The sequence below is a fragment of the Camelus dromedarius genome, chromosome 3 (genome assembly GCF_036321535.1).
Source record: "Camelus dromedarius isolate mCamDro1 chromosome 3, mCamDro1.pat, whole genome shotgun sequence".
Taxonomy (NCBI): domain Eukaryota; kingdom Metazoa; phylum Chordata; class Mammalia; order Artiodactyla; family Camelidae; genus Camelus; species Camelus dromedarius.
Window position 1 is genome coordinate 10,716,208 of NC_087438.1, and position 12,316 is coordinate 10,728,523.

The 12,316-nt window shown below is 44.2% G+C and overlaps 1 long non-coding RNA gene across 2 annotated transcripts in view; it reads left to right on the forward strand.

Annotated features, from left to right (window-relative positions):
• The first annotated feature begins 4,824 nt into the window (after window positions 1-4,824).
• The window catches only part of LOC116150172 (uncharacterized), a 58,653-nt gene continuing 51,161 nt past the window's right edge, over window positions 4,825-12,316 (forward strand). Inside the window, exons 1-2 of one of the 2 annotated variants that reach the window (XR_010378041.1) lie at window positions 4,825-5,124; window positions 10,183-10,243. This is a non-coding gene — a long non-coding RNA (uncharacterized LOC116150172). The remainder of the gene's footprint in view (window positions 5,125-10,182; window positions 10,244-12,316) is intronic. The other variant, XR_010378040.1, reaches the window with a different exon arrangement.

Below are 12,316 nucleotides of genomic sequence, written 5' to 3' on the forward strand. Positions count from 1 at the left end.
GTAGCTTATTTACTTTATACACAGAAGTTTGTACCCCTTAATCCCCTCCCCCTTCCCTCTCTCCACTAGTAACCACTAATTTTTCTCTTGTAACTGAGCCTTCAAAAGGCCATCCCACCATTCTATTAAGCCATCTGCTTCAGGATGATGGGGAACATGGTAAGGCCAGTGAATTCTACAAGCATGAGCCCATTACCTCACTTCATTTGCTGTGAAGTGAGTTCCTCGATCAGAAGTGATGCTGTGTGGATATCACACTGGCAGATAAAGCACTGTGTAAGTTCATGGATGGTAGTATTGGCAGAAGCACTGCATGCCAGGATGACAAATCCATATCCAGAGAAAGTGTCTATTTCACTAAGAAAAAAATGCTGCCCCTTCCATGGTGGAATCGGTCCAATGTAACCAACTTGCCACTAGTGGCTGGCTTATCACTCTGATTCTGGTACCATAATTTGTATTAGTTGGAGGAATACAGTTGATAGAATGGAGAGAGAGAGAGACAGAGAGAGATTTGTGATAGGAATGAGCTCATGTAATTATAAAGGCTGACAGGTCCAAAATCTACATTATGGCCTGGCAGCCTGAGATCCAGGAGAACAGATGATGCAGTTGCAGTCTGAAGGCTGGAGACTAAGGAGAGCCAATGATGCAGATGAATCCTGAAGGCATTCTGCTAGAGAGTTCCTTCTTGCTCAGAGAGGCCAGTCTTTTTCTTCTATTCAGGCCATCAACTGATTGGATGAGGCCCACCATATTATTGAGGGCAATCTGCTTTACTCGAAGTTCAACAATTTAAATGTTAATCTCATCCAAAAATACCCTCCAACTTAACCATCACGCTGGAAAAAAAGTGGGAGGAAGGAACCCTGCATGTTACAGCTCCCCTGTGGAGGGAGAATCACAATACCCATGAACAGAAACGCCCTGAGAAGTCCTGCAGTGAAGGTGCTTTTTCACATTTGTATAACCCTGTCTTGCTTAAACTTATTTGCTAATAGGAACTAACCTCCCCCTCTACTTCTTTTTGTGTGAAAGTGTATTGTCATCTTGCTGGATACCAGTGTCTAGAGAAACACAATTAGGTAAAATGCTAGTCTATAGAATGGTGTCAATTTAAGTTAACTAGCTCATTTGGGGATTAAATTGGTGATTTCCACTTCACTACCTGGCTTCATTAACTGACTCTGGTAACCTAAAAGGGTATTTATGCATTTGATTTGTTGGGAGATTAACATAGCTCTGTTGGCTAAAGCATGGTGCCAATGGATGGGAAGTGAGGGATAGGAATGGACGTGGGAGAGTGTCCTGTCAAGATCGTGGACATACACGGTAATGTCTAAGCAGATCAGGAGAAGGGGTCCTACTGCTAGTTTTGCCTCATTCCTTATGAAAAGCCCAGTTGAGGTAAAGAACAGTGAGGGCAGAGAGGGCATGATGGTTGTCCCCAACTCAGTCTGTAAAGACGGTCCCCTGTGTGGGGACCGTGAAACACCTGGTGCACTTAAAACCGTCGTCAGCACTAACACAGAGCCACCATCCGAGAAAGATATGAAAAGAAGGCGAATCATAAGGAAAAGAAAACAGCCATTATTTTTTTTTCCACTTGCATATTCATAGGCTTGTGATTTCTTTCTTAACTCAAGGAAAGAATGAAGCATCCTTAATCCTATCATCCTGGAAAGCTTGATGAGTAAGAGTCTGAGTGTTGAAAGGCATGGAAATGTGATGTTATTTGATAAAAAATTTCCCTAAGTCTGCATTCAGAAATGTGAAATCCTAGGTCAGTCACAGGAAACTGTCAAGCTGTATAAACCAAACACTAAGTTTGTCTAGTTAATCCATTGATGATTATCACCACAAGTGTTACCCCTTTTCTCTACTGGCCCAACCTCAGCCAAACATGCCTCGTCCTCAGTGGAAAAAGTGCTACCTGGTTTCCACCCAGGTGTCTGTCTCCCTTGAATGTGATGGTCAGGTTGGGGGCAGCAACAGTGCTCAGTCTGCCCAATGGGGCAGTGCCTTGCCGCTGCCTGGGCTGAGAGTGGGAGGTATCTGGAAGACAGAAGAATTCATGTGCCTTGAGGTAAACTTTACTAAAGAAAGATAAGAGACAAAAAGAAGCTGGCAGAGACATTGCCTACCTCCCTCACCCACTCCGGGCATCCTTCCTGAGATGCCATGGTTTCCTGTGACCCAGAGTCAGGGATGTCTTTGTGATGCTGCGGCCATTTTGGTAAGAATCTTAATTTTTCTTCCCCTCCTTTACTGATTCATTTTCCTTTTCCCTTCACTTGCAACCCCTGCACTCAGTAAGCTTTGTTCCCAGGGCTCTGTTTTCCAGAGAAGTCAGCCAAGACACTGCCAGCATACCAACATGGAAGTCACTCTGGGTCACTCCTGATTATTCCTGCAGAAGAGAAGCCAGCATAGACAACGGGAGAGGAATTACAGCCTTCATCAGGTAGCCGGAAGGCCTTCAGCTCAGCTGCTGGGGCCCAACACCAAGAGCCCTTTGGCAGCATTTTAAGGGGCTCAAAATACGTGCCTGTGTCTGGGGCTCCCTCCCTCAAAAGACACAAGCTGGCTGCGTGTGACTCTGGGCTGGGTCAGGTTGCCGTGTTTCCTGGGCTCATCTTCACGCATCCCTTCCAGCTCAGCGCTCCCCTCCCATCAGCCCTGTTCGTGCCCCAGCTCTACTCTAACCAGCATGCTGCTAACATTTTCACCCTGATGTTTCTGGGCATTTTTTAATGGCCCAGTGGCAGCCTCCAGCCAGGCTGAGCCGCCTACCTGCTCTGTTCAAGTTATCTCCCCAGAAACCAGTGAGTGGTTTTTGTAAGAACTCAGGTTACAAAGTTGCACAGGTTTGGTGTGGTCTGCCCAACCCGATTTTTCTCATAAACTCTGTCATTTTAGTGCCTGATTTTAGAGAATGTGAGGTGTGTTCAGGTATGTCTATGTTGCAATCAAGCAGACGTGTCAGTGTCTCTTTTCAAGTAGACATGAACTAAAGACTTGTTGAATGAATAAAATGCATGAAAGTATTTCTAGGGATGTAGAAAGTGACATTCATATCACAGTTTTTTTGTTTGTTTGTTTGTTTGTTTTTACTTTTTTGTTTATGTCAAGGAGGATTTAAAGCTCTCACATTATAGCTGATTTAAAAACAGACTTTCCCATGGCCCCTCGCTGGCCTGGCCCTGATCAAGTCTCCTGATGGGGCGGGGAGGGTCAGCTCCTTCAAGCAATTACTTTATTTTTCTTCTTTTTAATTTTAACCCTAGTGCACATACCAAGGAATGTGTCTTTGAAAACAAAAATAAGCCCTGAAATGTGTATTTGGGATTATGATAAGGCAACCAAAGAAACGAAACCTCAGGCATCCTGCTTTAAGTTGATGACTCCTCCTCCCCAGGAGACGGAGAACCGCTCTGGTGGGTCAGTGTACAGATTGCATACAGTCTCATTTTTACGGAAACCCTTTTGGTGTGCATAGGAATCACTGTGTACAAATTGGCCAAGTGCTTCTGTAGATAATGTCAGTGGAGTAAATATTCGACAGACCATTAAAAAAACAAAACAAAACAAAACCAAACAGACTTTCCCCACGGCAACAGTGTTACCTGCTGATAATGTGATAAGCATGCTATGCTGAGTCTTCTCTACCGTCTGAACCTACGCCTCTTCCTTCTCCATCAGGTTCTGCGCCCCGGGAGGCTGGACTTCTTAGGCTACATCGGTTGTGATTCTCCTGCTCTCTGGCCTCCTGTTGGGTCCAGCCAGTGAGATGCAGAGGAGGGGAAGGGTGGGTGGGAGAAGAGGTGGGGAACCCACATCTTTGTTAATACTCTCAGTTTATGGGTGCCACCTAGTTCCTGCTGTGATCCTGATGGCTAAACAACTTTCTCTGAAGGTTTGTGTATTTTCCAATCTTTAGTAGGTGAATGAGTGAGGCAACTCATTAACTCCTTGTTATATTCATCCTTGACTAAGAAGAAATTCACAAGAGATTTCACTTATGTCTTTAACTAAAAGTGAAGAGTATCTCTTCCTTGGCAAATCTGTGTCTGAAAAAAGGGACACATAAAATACATTTGGAAAAGTGCCATTTCACACAATTCCATCTGTTTTTTTTTTTTTTTTTGATGATTCAGAAGTTATTTCAGTAGACAGCAGTGTCTCAAGAGCAATGATTATGTAAAAATTATAACAGTACTAAAGTATGTATGGGAAGTCTGGTTAATAGAAAACCAGACAGTAGAATTTACTACACTTTGGGTAAAATAATCGTGTATGTGTCTGCTATAAAATTTCCCTGTGAACATGGCTGAGTTACTAACAAAACAGAGACCCAGAAAAATGACTCCAGGGTAGGTTTTACGTTTTTAAAATAGCATTAGAAATATTTGTTGATTTTCCCCTATGTTCAGACACCATTATGGCATGTGTATCATATTTCCTTTCATCCTCAGGGCAACCCAATGAATTGGGTTTTGTTTTATAGATGCTCAGAGAAGTTAAGTTACCAGCTCGAGATCACATACCTGGGAAGGGTCAAAGCCTGGATTAGAGGCCAGGTCTGTTTGATTCCAAAGTCCAAACTCTTACACTAGACCAACTGTCATTTCACGGATCGTTGAACGGGAGTTCGAGAATCCACAGCTTGGCTTTTCTGAGCCTTCATGGAGGTGGAAGTTCATCCCAGTCGGCGATGGCAACTAGTGCTTTGCTTTTGTGTTTTTCCCTGCGAGGTGGGACTGATTCTTATGATTTAGGCATCGCTGTGTGTCATTACCCACTGCAACAGCATAAGGCGCCAACATCGGCCAGCAAGACCATCCTTCATGGTAACGGCAGCAGTCACCACGCTGGGAGATCCTGGGACTGAACTCTTTTTCACCTAAGGAAACAGTAGGAAGCCATGCTTTCAGGCAGTCACGTTCAGCACCGTGCATTAAATCATAGCATTTTAGAGCTGGAGGGGAATGCTTATAATGAAAGCAATAATTTTTACTTACTCTTGAAGACCTGTCTGAAAATAGTAGACTATCCTCGGCAGGCAAAAAGGCAATCTTTATTTTTCATGTCCTGTAAACAAGGCCACAAACGCTGCATGAGAAGGTAAGATAAAGGCTTATTTTTCAATAATTTATGTGTTATCTCCGAGTATGTGTTAAATCCTGAAGGGTGACCCAGACCACTGGACCGGGGTGGTCCGGTGGCCGGGGCGGGCAGTGGTGGAGGGGGAGGAAGGCCCGGCAGGGGGAGGTGTGTTGGTGGGGTCTACACATCCTTTGCTTGGTGAGCAGCTGCCCTGAGTTTCTTTGGCAAATTAGTTACATAGGGTGTAAAATGAATGGGCAGAATATTCATTGAGGAGGGGAGGGCTTGGGGTCATATTTCCTGATTATCATCCCAACTCCACCTTCCTAAGGGAGGAGAGATTTTTGTCCTTACTTAGTCTGGATCAGAAGTGTCATGGCGTTGGTGCATGATGGGTACTTCTGACCTGCAAGGCTAATTTTATTGAAATGAGGGCATAATGAGCAAAAGGTTACCTTCAGACCCTGGAAATTCCTGCCTTTTCTGACCTTTCTTTGTTGGTCTCCAGGCCAAAAGGTGTGGCCCCTTATCAGCCCAAAGATTCCTGCTTTTCTTTCTTTGCCCAGGGGCCCCTGGTGCTTACGTAGGTTTCCTGCATTTGGCCTGTGCCCCTCCTTTTTGCCCAACTCCTGCCATTTGGTCTGTGTCCCCCTTTCTCTGCTCATATCTAGCTATCTGCCTGCTCTAACAGAGTCAACCCTGCAAACCAGACCCATCTGAGAGCCCACTCAAGAGAATTCTGCCGACATGTGGCTTCATTGCAGGACGATTTTGGAATACTCTTCCTTTCTGGGTCTGTCATTCTCGCGTTTAAGGTGTTTAGGAATTTGCTCTGCGGAGAAATTTGTGGGTCCTGGCGGTGGGCTATGAAGGATAAAGACGTTCACAATCTCTTCGATATGATATTTGCTGTGTTTTATCTCTAGCTCCTAGAACAGTGCCTGGACCATATGTGGTGCTCACTGAATATTTATTAAATGAATGGATGAATAGATGGAGGGAAGGAAGAAGAGAGACGAATTCTTGAACAAACTTTTTGCATGATGAAGGAGAGCAGAGAGGAGCTTTCATGAGCCCCACCCAGTGTCCTTCTCCAGGCTGGGGCCAAATGGGAGCCTCAAGGCAGTTGGCGGGGAGACTAAAGCAGGCTGTGTGAAAGGGCGAGGGCTCTACACGCCTCTGCACACTTGCCCTTTGCCTTCTCCCCGTTGGGCACGAATCCACCCACGGGAGGACCACAGGGGCTTTCAGGACACACAAGTGTGAGCCCCTGGCATATCCATTTTTCACTTTCTTGGTCAGAGTGACTCCTAGAGGGTTAATGAAAACCACATGGCGCGCCCATCTGGAGACGTGGGTGGAGGAGTGAGCTTGGCACCAGGAGACTGGTTGTGAGGCGGTTTTACTAATTCAGGTGAGGCCTGTGAGGGCTCGAATTCAAACACAGGTGGTGAGAATGGCCTGGAGGTGATGTGTTCTGGAAATATTTGTCGGGAGGATCAGCATTACTTATTGGACTCATCATATCCTGCCCCGAGGCCTTAGATGTCCCCAAATAAAGTGACTTTATAGTTTCCAGCTGAGAATGTTGGCCAGCCACCAGCTATTGCTAGGAGCTGGCTTTTTCAGAATGGCCACTATATTCATTGTTTTTGAATTTCCGAGTCCCATCTGTTTGGTTCTGCAGTGTGTTTCTTTCCATACTTAATAAAGACCTGTTGAAATGGCATTTAATTCAGATTTTTTTTTGCACCAATGAAGTCAGTGTGGCTTTTCTCACCACCCTAGCATTTCAGCCTCTCTCTGTCTCTGTCACTCTGCCTGTCCCCCCCAGTCCCCTCTTATCTCTCATCTTTCCGCTTTAGCCACGACTGGCTCCGACTTCATGACTTCTGATCTGTGCCTCCCAGCTTACCTGGACTCCTGGGTGCTGGCTTCTGGGACTCAGCTTTACCCACGCTCAGACCTACCACTCACTTCCCAGCTTGGACTTCCGATGCCATCCTCTGACTCGGAACCGTCTCTGTGCCCTCTGGTTTGGTCTGGGGACCCAAATGTTCATCTTGCCATTGCCCTTTCCCAGTTGGTCCTGTCCTGTGGCACTTCATGTCCCCGGGTGGCATGAAGCTTTTGGCCTGGCTGTCCCCACTGGAGAGTCTGTTTGGCTAAAAGAGTTTGCGCCCTATTTCCCGGCATTGTTAGCAGGACACCCCTTCTGGACACCTTTCAGTCATTCCATATTTGGACCTGAGATTTCTCAGCTCTACCTCTTCCCATCCTTCACCAAAATTTGAAACTCAGACTTCTTACACAGAAATTTCATTCAACGAATCCCATCACTTTGATCACCCGTCTTAGATTTAAGCAGTGCTCGTTGGTCTGTGTTTAAGAAACGCATCATCTTCTGTCCTGGAGGGCAGGGGTTAACTGTTTGCTTAAGCAGCTTTATAATGTAACAAAGGCCACCACTTATGTTGTAATGCAACCGAGAATAAGTTTAGAAAAAATTAATGCTATTAGTGATTACTGAAAGATGACTTCTTTGTGAAATGGAAGTAATATTAGGGAAAATATTAACGCGCTTTATCTTCTGCACTTTCGGGTATGTTACCTTATCCCTGATCACCCCGAGGAATCCGTCTTCTTCACGAGTGTGGTGCTGGGGTTCTCATAGGGATTTGTTGACATTACAATGGAAATGTCAGGGGAAATTAAAAAAATTAATAGTCAGTTTCTGACATTCAAAATAGGCTTTCGCTGCCAAGCAGTAGGCTTGAGGTTTTTGCTGCGAGAGGTTTCCCAAATTAGCATGTCAAGTTCAGAAGCCCAGCCCTTGGTGCTTGAAGGAATAAGACGCGTAGTCTTTTTCTCCCCTGATTCCTGCTTTATTGAGGAATAATTGACAATTATATGTTGTATATATTTAAGGTATACAATTGATGATTGGATATATGTAGACATTGTAAAATGATCACCATAATCAAAGTAGTTAACGTATCCCTTACTTTATATAATTTTTTTTTTTGTGGTGAGAACCTTTAAGATCTGCCTTCCTAGCAAATTTCAAGTTACATGACAGTATTGTTAACTATGGTCGCATTGTTGTACATTAGATCTCCAGAGCTTACTCATCTTACACAACTGAAACTTTGTATGCCTTGATCACCACCTCCCCATTTCTCCCTGCCCCCAGCTCCTGTATCATTCTACACTCCGATGATTTTAGATTCCACGTATAAGTGAGCTCATGCAGAATCTGTCTTTCTGAGTCTGGCTTATTTCACTTAGGATAATGTTTTCTAGGTTTACCTATGACCTCATAAATGGCTGGATTTCCTTCTCTTTTTTTTAAAGACTGAACAGTATTCCACTGCATATACATACCATCCATTTATCCGTCAGTGGACACTTAGGTGTTTCTGTATCGTGACTACTGTGAATAATGCTGGTGGTGAATATGGGGTGCAGATATCTCTCTAAGATCCTAATTTCAATTGTTTTGGGTATATGCCTGGAAGTGGGATTGCTGGGTCATGTGACAGTTCAATTTTTAATTTAGGGGGAACTTCCATCCTGTTTTCTATAGTGACTGCACCAGTTTACATTCCTACCAACAGGGCACAGGGGCTCCCTTTTCTCCACATTGTCTTGATCACATCTTCCTGGGAGAGACTCCAGAGAAAGGAGGGGTGCTGTATAAGCTGAGGAGATGCTGAGAGTGTGGGTCTTTTACTCCAGCTTTCTGTCTGGAGCTCCAGGAGGAGGCTGTCTTGCAGACTGCTCCCTTGTGAACCTGGGGACACCCCCATCGAAGTAAGCTAGGAAGCACAGAGTGGGCTGGGATTCATTAGCCTGAGTTGCTTTTGCTTCTGGAGGGGCATGAATGGAACCTAGAATTTCCTTCTTGTTCCTGGTGTTTGGGGTGGGGTGGGAGACACAGAAGGTAGCTGCGTTTCGGGCCCTCGGGTCAGCTAAGGTCTCCCTGAGGTGAGGGGAAGGTGGAACTTGAGCAGAGACCGGGATGGACCACTTAGGCCAAGAGCTGAAGGAGGGTGTGCTGGAGACCCGAGCCCTCCACCACCTGGGGGGCGGGGGGCAGGTCAGCGAGGGGGGAACGCCCGACCAGGTGTTATTAATGATTCATTTTGACCTGATAAAGGAAGATGGGCGTATAGTGCACGTGATCACATTTTCCTTAACAACAAAACCTGGAAGGTTGCGCTTCAGGACTTGATGGTGGTCGCATTGGTTGTTAGAGTTAGAATCTTGACTTTCTCTCTTCTGCTTCTCTCATTTTGAAACATATTTTGTTAAGAGAAAGGGTAAATTTTATACAAAGAAAAAAATAAAGCTATCTCTAGAAATTAAAAAAAAAAAAAAAAAGGGAATCTTGCTGGACACGTTACCCTGCAACTTTTCTTTCAATATTCCGAAGCCATCCCTGTATGTCTGTAGACATAAATCTCTCTTTTTGAAATTTTTCCTGAACACACATATATAATTTTACACAAACTGAATCATATTTTTTCTCGATTCAATCTCCTTTTTCCTTTACCTTCTACCCTTTCCCCTCCCCGCTACCACCCCCACTGTCTACTTCCCCAGGTAGTGTCAGCAACCTGATGTGTGTGGTTTTGTACTTTTTTCTGTATAAACATACAAATACGTATAAATATGTAGACATGTGCACATGTAAATGCATTTGCAGGTGTTCCATTTCTGCATTGTCTTTTGTACTCACCTCTACCTCCTGGAAAACCCTGCCAGCCAACTGGCATAACTCCAATGCATTTTTTAAATGGTTCCACAATATTCTATGGTGTTGCCATATTATAAGTCGTTCATCCACCTGTGAGATTTCTGAGCATTTCTTTTTTCTTGATTCTTGGAGGTGGTGGCTATTTGGCTACTGTCATTTAAAGGCTTATAATAATAATTTTTTTCTCCATTTTTTAATTGAAGCATAGTTGATTTACAATGTTGTATTAGTTTCTGGTGTACAGTACAGCACAGTGATTCAGTTATATGCACGCATATATATATGCATATTCTTTTTCACATTCTTTTTCATTACAGGTTACTACAAGCCATTGAACAGAGTTCCCTGTGCTATACAGCAGGAGTGTTTGTCTATTCTGTACGTAGTAGTTGTATCTATGCTACTATGAAAGCTTATTATAGTTTCTATATTTCAAGTAAGTTTAGCAGTTAAGTTTTATTACTCTGATAACATTAACACACCTAGATTTTTATCCACTTACTTCTAATGACGTTCAAATGTGTTACTCTATTTTAAGGCCAAGACAATAGTCCTTGGTGAATGTAGGTGCTATGGAGTAAGATGATAGGACAATGAATGAATAAATGTTTGAGAATCTCTATTACGTAAGATACAGATTTCGAGCTCATTAGTGGGTTGCCACAAAACTCTTTAATAGAACGTGTGCAAGGGATTTCTGTGGAGGGGTTAAAGCCGGGCCCAAATCAAGGTGGTGACTTTTATTTGAATTAACCAGCTGTTGAAAAATGGGCTGGATCTTCAGAAGGCCATAAGGTTTTTACAGTTTTATTGGAATTTTCATTGCAATTATTGCATATGGTATCTTGCATTCAGGCGTAGGTCACACTGATTTTCAGAGGTTAGTAAGATAATGTTAGCTTCTTATTGTCGACTCTCCTTGACCTTTCTAGCATTATCTTATGCCCAGAAGATTTGTTACAGAGTCCCAATATTTACCCAAGGTAATGCTTCTTTATATATCTAAGTCCAAAGTTTCAAAAAGTTATAGACATCTAAACCCTCATTTAATTTTTGTTGTTGTTGCCTTTTTTGGGTTGTGAATCTCGCTCACAGTGGGTGAAGATGATAATTTTTATTTTCGTCTGCCAAGAGTTTTAAATCATGCCGACTAAATGAGGTAAAAGCCAACATTGCTTAGCTGAGTTACCTCTGATGACAGTGTGTAAATCACTTCCTATCATTTTACCTGCAGGAAGGGGAGGTTGTTATTCTGTTACACTTGCTTTAAATGTCTAACTGTGGCTTCTATTACCAACAGAAATTTGGAAACATATTGGCCCACTGCCATAAACTTTTGACTAATAAAAAACAAACACATAGTACAAGTTTTTCTCTGAAGCTTAAATTTAAAACCAGGTGTGAGGGCAAACAGGTTTGCTAATGCTGAACATGTCTTTGGTCACGTGGACACCATGTAGTGTATGATGAATAAGGTTGATTTTTAAAAAAAATTTTTACTTTCTTCTTTGTAGGAAATAGAACCAGAATTACCTGAAAATCTGCCCAGTGTTCTCGTTACTGTCTCAGTCATTTGACTGTGGATGGAAGTCAGGGCATCCTTAATACACAGTCCAGAGACTTAATAAGTAAAAGGGAAATTGAAGGGCAGATAAATCTAACTTAGAGAGTGGCAGAATCCCTTCTGTAATAACAGCGCTTAATCACCACTTCTGTCTTCTGGATGTTTTTGCACTGTTGCGTCTCATCGCCAAGGATGGCAGAGAAGGTGGGATGCAGGCAGCTGTGGTGAGAGATCTGGGGTGAGAGAGCTCTCTCCACCACCCACACATCCTTCCCAGTGTGGGCTGAGTTCCGGCCAGCCAGCCATTCTTAACCTCCAGGCTGACTCACTCAGGGCTTGTAACCCAGTCATAACCCCTGACTCTGCATTGTGTCCCACAGGCTGGGCTGGGCCCCTGCTTAGCAGGACTGGACCAGGCACCACCGTCCTCTTGGGGTCTTCAGGTGTTAGAATTAGCAGAGACCTTGGCACCATCCCCTCACCCTCCTTGCTTTGCTGATGATGGGACTGAGGCCCAAAGAAGTTGAGTGTGTTGTGGTTAAGTCCTAAGGGGGTCCACATTCCCTACCCTCCCGATCTGTGGGGCTCTCTGTCTTCACTGTCAGGCACCTGTCTTTTTAGGGAAGATGGCTGTGCGTCAGGATGCTGAGGGTACGGGGCTGCTGTTGAATGGGATGACAAGATTTCCGCTGGGGCATGAGGCACTGGCCTGGGGCGCTGCTGAGAGCATGAGGGTGGGGGCTGCAAGCCAAAAGCAGTCCATTTTCCTATATCACTGTTTCTTCGATGGCATCCCTACCTCCAAATCTGTCCTCATTGTCAGCCTTCTCCACCTGAAACCCTGTGCATTTCAAGTCTGTGCATTTCAAGAACGCTGGTATCTCTGA